The sequence below is a fragment of the Ptychodera flava genome, chromosome 1 (genome assembly GCF_041260155.1).
Source record: "Ptychodera flava strain L36383 chromosome 1, AS_Pfla_20210202, whole genome shotgun sequence".
NCBI classification, from domain to species: domain Eukaryota; kingdom Metazoa; phylum Hemichordata; class Enteropneusta; family Ptychoderidae; genus Ptychodera; species Ptychodera flava.
The window spans coordinates 4,742,422-4,750,967 of record NC_091928.1 but is presented as its reverse complement, the minus strand read 5'-3'; positions in this window follow the sequence as shown (position 1 = coordinate 4,750,967).

Here is an 8,546-nt window from a genome sequence, read left to right as displayed (position 1 = left end):
TGAGAATGTACAATAAGTAAAGTGAAAATGTCAGTTACGTTTTTAGAACGCGGATTTTCAAAGTATGCTATAAAAATTAGGTCACCGCTCGATTTTTAAAAATATAATAAAGGTTCTTAATTTTGTCAATAACATAACAAAATGCAGAGTAAGCCTATTTTTCACATAACTTTTGAAACCTTTTGTGGGGTTTATCTTAATATCTAGCATATTGAAATCTGGTCTGTTTTGACTGGGCAATGTGCCAAGTTTCATGAAAATTACAATGGAAGAGTTTTCTATCATCTGACGTCATCCTATGGCAGCAGACGTAATTGTTTCTTTTTTCTGTATCATTTTCATCTTATTGTCTTGAAACTTGAGACCACATCCAACAGGGATGGATGAAGTCTATACTAAAGATGAGAAATAGGAATATTCGCAATTCGTGATATTTTGCGGCAAATCGATATATCTAGTTGAAATCGGTAAATCGACATATCGGTATTTCGGCAATAAGCTAATTTACTATTTGATTTTCACACTTGCATTTTCGGTCAATCGCTGCATATACTGATGTATTGATATCTCGCATGACGATTTGCATATGGGACAATCTTGATCGCCATATGCTTCCTTTTTGCAAACTAAACACCGTCAATGTAACGTTTTAGAATCTAAAGCATATGCGGTACATTTTGCGGCCATTCAATTTTTGGAATATTAAACCTAATAATTTATATTTAAAGTAATCTGGGAAATGTGATTTTCTATCACATGTTGCATTGAGGAATATTCCATTCTAACTTTAAGTTTCTCATATATCGCTATTAATATTGGACGAATGCCCAATATTGTAATAAAGACTGTATCCCTTGAAAACAATGATAACTGCGAAACTGAAGGCTCCCAAAAACATAACTGCAGGCAGTTTTATTTGAAGTAGATAAAGATTCATGATGTTGTCATCATTATTTTCATATTGGAAACCCTCCTTTGATACTCAACAAATCGTACACATGTCAACCACATCACATTCCTGGGCTCGAAATTAGCGGTAGTCCCGCGTCCATAGACTACCAACTTTTCCCTGGGGCTACCAAAATCCATGAAATGGTATCGCACATGGACTACCAAAGCCTGGGACATGAAATTCAGTTAGTACTTGGCATGTCATGTCCAGTCCGTCACTTTTGGACGAGCTAACTGACAAGCACAGGAAATGATGGCCAATGAAAACGCATTTTCACTGCATTTTCATCAGAATGTGTCAATCACAATTACGCGGACATTATGCTTGCCCCTTCAGAAAGCCCATGGTCTATTTTTGCCTGCTACAGTTGGTCTCATGCACATGCTGAGAAGGTCGGGTCGTTGTCATGACGACTGTCAAAATTTGCATACAACTCTGAGAATGAAACGGGTTGTCAATAAGTTACCGTATTTTGAGGATCACTGCTGTCCATTATACCCGTTTCCTTTGGGTATTGAAGGTGTGCAAGTTATTCACATCAAATGACTAGAAAATTCGCTTCATGGACAGAATCTTGAAAAATAGCTTTTTCTTGTCTTGTTAATGAAAAAAAATTATCGCTAAAAAATAAAATGCGCATGGGCTGCCAGCCATTGTCACTGGGCTCCCAACTTCAGAAAATGGTAGCCCAAGTGAACTATCAGGGAAAAAAGTTAATTTCGAGCCCTGCATTCCGATGACGACAGCCATACGCCTAAAGTAATGTATCGTCACTGAAATTTTCTACTTCCTCTTGTGCAAGTCGTAGCATCTCTGCTACCATGTCATTTGCCTCAATCGACACGATGTCGTTCCCTCAAGACTGTGTTACTTTTACGAGCAAGGGCGATTGCAAAATGGTCAATGTCGGCTCAGAGTTAGAGGGAAACAGGGCAAGTGACGCATGGCATATTCTCGGGCAAAAAAATAAGTAGCCCTCATTTTATGACTAATGAAATATTATCCTGAGCGAGTTTACATCACGGATTTCACAGTCGTCGTCAAATTTCCTTTTCCAGACTAGGTTTTACATGGTCGACACTTGAAAATAGCTTGAAGTAAAACCATTCACAGAGAAACTGCAAATGACGACCGAATTTGAACGAAATAAAATGCAGCCACCAACAAGGCTCTAGTTACATAAGATTGTATGAATCCTCAATACTTTTGTCGACATTTTTTGTATTCTTATATTTTGCTACTATGTCAGCAAATCACCTAGCAATAAATTTAGCCCTCTGCACCCCTCGGCCAAATCCCCCAAAATCGAATGCGACAATCTAGTATAATTAGACTAAAACAGAAATACCGAAATATCGACTTACATATCATCAACTATGCTAGTTTCTTGTTTACAAACAATGTATTTCGTACCAATATCTAGATGCACCTCATCATCATAGCTGTAACATTTAAATTATACGATGTAGATAATGACAAACATGTTTTAACTTTCAGCAATCACCATCGTATCTTGAATACAGTTTTTACATCGGTCGTATGAGTCCCATACGACCTTTAAGCGCAGTTCCGACGACTATATCCCTTTAAATAACATGTCTGGATCAAATGACAAGAGAATTGATATGACCATTTGGCCGTATTGTGTACAGCGAAAAAAGAATGGCGTGCCACAGATTTTTGAACGCCAGTCGTTCAGATGCACTTAAAAGAAAGGAAAGTGCTAACATATTATTTTGCCCCAAATGTCACGGATTATTTACCAGTAATTTAAATAAGTGTCAGAGGCAATGTGAGAGTATAATGTGATAAAAACTTTCATTTTTGCTATTTAGTAAAGTATGATAGAAATTTAAATAAAATGAAAGAAAATTTAAATACAGCCATTCAAAACGTATTTACACAAAAGACACAAAAGTTTTTTTCCTCATCAGTGAGTGCTGCTAGTTTTAAAAGTTTATATGAGAATCATTTTTTATGTTATCACCCGTAAAGTTCATTTCAATGCTGGCCATTACCTGGCAGCAGTGGTTCAAGATATGATCATGTTTTATTGTACTTGCTCACTTTCCAAAGTGTGTTATTATGCAATAAATTGAAAAATGAAAGTGCCGTAAGTGTTTTCTACTTCGGTGCCACCCTTCACTCACGTTATTGTATCAGACACATTCACCCATGAAAAGTAGGTCCAACGATTTTCGCAAATATACGACAGAAACCAACATAAAGACATCTTTTATACTTAATTCTTTGACTTTGAAATTAAATATAGCCATACAGAGCATGACATTATTGAAATTTACAATCAAGTGAAGTTCGTAAAAATGTGGTAAATCACCGCATTTTTGTCGCCAGTGGCAGTGGTGAAAGCGGGAGCAGAAGTGAAACGGAAGTGAGAGCGCCGCCACTGTTTCGAGTGTGACATCACAGCTCACGCGACGATGGACGTAGTGCGCGGGACAGGGAGCCTGCCACCTGAGAAATGAAATGTGTCATGGGGGAATGCTCACGTTTAGTCACTGAGTATGAGATCAAAGGTCATAGGCCAGGCTTTTGCGTATGGGAATGGAGACTCTCAACACATCTCCGACCACAATAATGGTGTGACTTATCCATGTTCTCCTTCATTTTATGTTTGTAGTTTGTGATCTATTCTGAACAAGTTAAGCAATGAAATGAGAATTTTATCTATCCATTGACATTTGAAGCATTCGGAGTCACACACCTGTCAACACATCTCTAACTACTGTAGAGGTGTGACCTATCCATATTGTCCTTTATTTTATGTATTTGATTTGTGATCTATTCGGAACCAGTATGCGCATGACATGGGAAATTTATCTATCCACTGACATTTGGAGCAGTCAGAGTCACACACCTGTCACATGGGAATTGAGACTCTCAACACATCTCCAGCCACTACAGTGTTTGACTTAATAATGTTCTCCTTCAATTTTTTCTTGGTGAGCTATTCTGAACCAGTTGGAGCAATGACATCGGATTACATTCTATCAATTTACATTTGAAGCATTCGAAGTCACACATCTGTCACATGGGAATGGAGACTCTCAACACATTTCCAACCACTATAATGTTGTAACTCATCATATTTCTCCTTCACTTTATTGTTTCTGTGAGCTATTCATAAACAGTTTGAATGATGACATGAGAATGTTATCTATCAGCCGTTCAGCCGTTTTGTCATTTCACCAAAGGAGCAAGAATTATGTTCGTGAGATTTTGAGGGTACAAAATCGTGTGCTAACATTGAAGAGAAACGCATTGCAAGGTGATCTAACGATTTACTGCCAGTCTATTTTGGCCGATTGTCGTTGTCGATTTCAAGTATCTTGCGTCGTGAATATCGCGTATGACAGACCACATGGAGACTGTGGGAGTCGATGATTTTTCACGACTTGGTACTCATAAACATTACAAATTGGTTTCGGTCAAGTTGGTGTGGCGAGTTGGTTTCGGACGAATTTGTTTCTGGGCGGGTTGAAAAAGGTGCGAGTCAACGGATAGATACCAGCTCTAGCTGTGGGTCAATAGCTGTGGTGTTTTCAGACGATATTATTGCCTTTTGCGGGCTGGTCTTGACTTTTACGACTTTTAACTCCCGATGAAGGGGTAAAAGATATATTATACTACGCATTTGCTGTACAATCGGGCCAATCCTTGATTTACCAGCTGATCTCCGTGTAGTGTAGTGTAGTGTAATGTAGTGTAATGTAGTGTAGTGTAGTGTAGTGTAGTGTAGTGTAGTGTAGTGTAGTGTAGCGTAGCGTAGCGTAGTGTCGTGTCGTGTCGTGTCGTGTCGTGTCGTGTCGTGTAGTGTAGTGTAGTGTAGTGTAGTGTAGTGTAGTGTAGTGTAGTGTAGTGTAGTGTAGTGTGCAAGGCGTGCAGTGTTTCATCAGAGGGATTCCCCCTTGTTGACATGTTGGCATTTGTCGGGGGGGGGGCGAGGCCCTCCCCCCTGAAATGGTGCTAGTCACACCTTAGATATACAAGCAGAACACATGAACTGGTGAAATCAGTGACACCCCTAAATGTTCTGGAAAGGGGAATCCCCCTGATTATGCCATCCAGGATGCAAAATTGTACGTGCTGCAGTATATGCTTCTTTGACAACATCATTCCAACTCGGTATTGAACGATAGCGCTTTTGGTTTTATTGAAGGGAATACATCATCACTTACCTTGGTCAACGCATTACAAATTGAGTTATAAGTTTTATGATATGGTGTAAAAACCTTAGCTTAAAAGTGTATTTTACTTACTATTGTACTGTACTAACGGTAATACATGAGGTCAAACGAGCATTTGATTTTGGGATTTCGCCCCGAGTAATATTCTTTTATCAAAATCCGCACGACTGAACAACAATCTTTTATCGAAGTTCAATTCTGATTAAATTCAAGTCAGTCTTTATTTACATTTACACTCTTAATTTTAGCGCTTTGTTTTCCTGGATTGTTTTCAGTTTATATTTTCCACTTTTCGTTTTTGCATGCTTTAATTTTATGTCGAAATCTAATCATCTGTCACGGGAGTAGTACGTTGGTGGTTGTCCTATATTTTGAATGAATTGATACCGACAAGACATCCTCTACGGCAAATCAAAGCTGACAATTCAGGTTTTGAATTGGACATAAATTGAACTTACGAGAAATATCCAGAGAGAACAAATATAATGAACGGCTAAATTTTAAACCCCATGAAATGAAGAACTAAACAAAATAGTACAAATCTTGAAAATAAAAATCAAACAATTTTTCAAACGTCAAAATAAAATATTGATAAATATTTCTAATTTCATGGCCGACAATATAGGATCAAGTTCAGGGACATTGTTTTGGACACTATAGTTTTACACCACTGTTCTGTCTGCTGCTTCTGTACACCCATTGTAAACACAAGAGAGGACTTTTCAGCAAGTTTTTCCACAACTTGAGAGAACAGCATTCCTACGTGACTGAAATGATCGTTGGACAACATCATTACTCGGTTTTAATGATACGTATACTGCGATACTGGAAGTCTCGCAAAGTAACAAACATTAATCACATATAGAAGAAAAGACATTGACGTGCAGAGGAGAGACTGGAAAATGCATTCATTGATTTTACCAAATTTAGATCGCAAATATTTGTGAAAGAGAACTGAGAAAGAGAATAAACAAGATTCGCATTTCAGACCTCTCGCAAGCTTTGATAAACGGGATCTTCTCAGTATTGAACTTGCCTGTTCTTTCCTTGCCTTGGCCTTTCCTTTATGAAGGTCTTGTGGAATCTTTACTCCGTAAATTATTGTCCGTCGATCACCATTTCTTTACCTACGATATCCCCCTTTTCCTTCATTGGGTGTTTTGAGACATAAAAGAAATACTTTTTGTTATTGCTTCCTGAACATGGGGGACACTTTTCGTCGTCATGGAAAGATTATCAGGTAACTCATTTCCTCCATTAATACAGGAGAACGATGTCTACAGGACTGGAAATTTGCTGCAAATGTTTTTGTATCACCACTGTGCTTTCCGTAGACAGTGTTTTTCTCAGTTGATACATATCTTACAGAAGTCGATTCCAAATGTTTGCGTATACTTTCCTAACTCCCTTTCATATCCAAAAATAAATTTAATTACCAACCATGTAGAATTTGAATTAGAAACACAAAGTGCCTAAAATTGCCGAAACTTGAAATTAAAATTGACCGCTTTAGCTTCATGGACGACAGAGCAAACAGTAAATAAATCGATTATCTGTTGAAAAAACTTACAGCAAATATTGTTTTTACAGTACCAACCGCTGATTCTGTCTGACAGGACAGATCGGTGAGGCAGAGTTGTTCGCAAACTACGGATAGGGCGTAAATCTCTTCAAAATGTTGTATATTTTGATTTAATGGTATTTTAAGAAAAGTGAAAACTGGTCACGTAAAGAAAATTTCATAACTGGTGTAAAACATTACAGCTATCTTGGGATGTTCACATCGTCGAGATTACCTTGGTCAGCTGATAAAATAGAGTCAGTCGTTAGAGCAGAACGAGCTTTATTTGTACACATTCTTATTGTCATGAAACTCGATTGTACCGCAATCATTGTGTAAAATGACTAGCTACGTAAATAATTGTTAATTATAGTGACTTGCGTAACACACCAAGCTATAATAGGCTAATTATTACCACTTCAAAATGAAGTGGTCTACAGCTCGGGACAAGTTTTCCCTGGAAATGCTATCCATAACATGAATTTTTTGGCTCGTTTACGTTTACATACCATCAAATCCAAATACTTTAGGTAAATTAATCTAGCTATTCGAAGCTATTCAGTGGCCGTTAAATCCTAGTTTCGAGCTATCGGCTGAAGTCTTGGGACTTACGTAGACCCCACTCATCGGCAGGTTACTCTGTCATTTCATTTGATTGCTTCAAGGTCAAGGTAGCTACATGTACGTAAATAACTAACGATTTCCGATAATCATTAATGTAGCTAATACAAAGGACTTGAATCAAAATGAAAATATGTGTATAATATTAGTTGAAATTTCACGATTGACGATCTCCATACCTTAAATGCTTACTGTGAAATGAAACAAGCATAAGACCAAGCGTTCCTGGCAACTTGTGTGATCTTGGTCTATATCCATGCCCAGTACTTTGAGTGGAAAGAGGGAAATTCTGCTTTGTTTGTCGTCATTCTGTCGACAATTGCTACTGGCAAGAATAATTGAATAACAACTGTATCGGAACACTTTTTCCAAAAACTCAAAATATGCACCGATATAAAACTCGTTGAATGAAGGAAAAATTTACCATGTCAAAATTCCGTTGATAAACCAATTATCATCAAAGCTGTAAAGCACACATTCGAGAGAGATTTTATACTCTTTTACTCAAGACAAAATTATTCGCTTGTCCGATTTATATAACATATGAAGGAATATATCAAAATATAAAAAACAAAAACTCGAAGTATTACATCAATATTTTCAGCGAACAATCTGCATATTTCTATTAAAGCTGTATATAGCAGCTTATAAAGCATGATAATGATATACCATTATTGAAAACACTCAAAAATATTTATCCGATAAACTTTTGTGTAGTTTTTTATGTCATGTCTATGTCACATGTCATCAGGTTTGTTTAACTTCTTGTACCTTTACGTGCTGTTGTCCACCATCTGAAAAACACTATATCACACTATATTTTTGTTTATTTGATCCATATGATTATCGCAAAATCTCGCTAACCTAATGTAACGTATGCAAGCTATCCTCCGTTTGACCTCATTGTGGACAATGAAGAGCTATATTAACCTGTAATATTCAAGATATTTTAAGGATACGATCAAATTATTGACATGAATTCTCGGGGTAAAACAGAGATATCTGCACATGCTGTAAAAGCCGATACATATGTTTCGCTGCAAGGCCCGAGTCAACTCCATTAAAACTGCTGACAGATGTGACTATATTGACTGTGCTTAGCCTTATGAGAAATTCATGCTGAAATTCATGCGGAAAATGAATCTAAGTAAATATACAATTTGATATATATATATATATATATATATATATATATATATATATA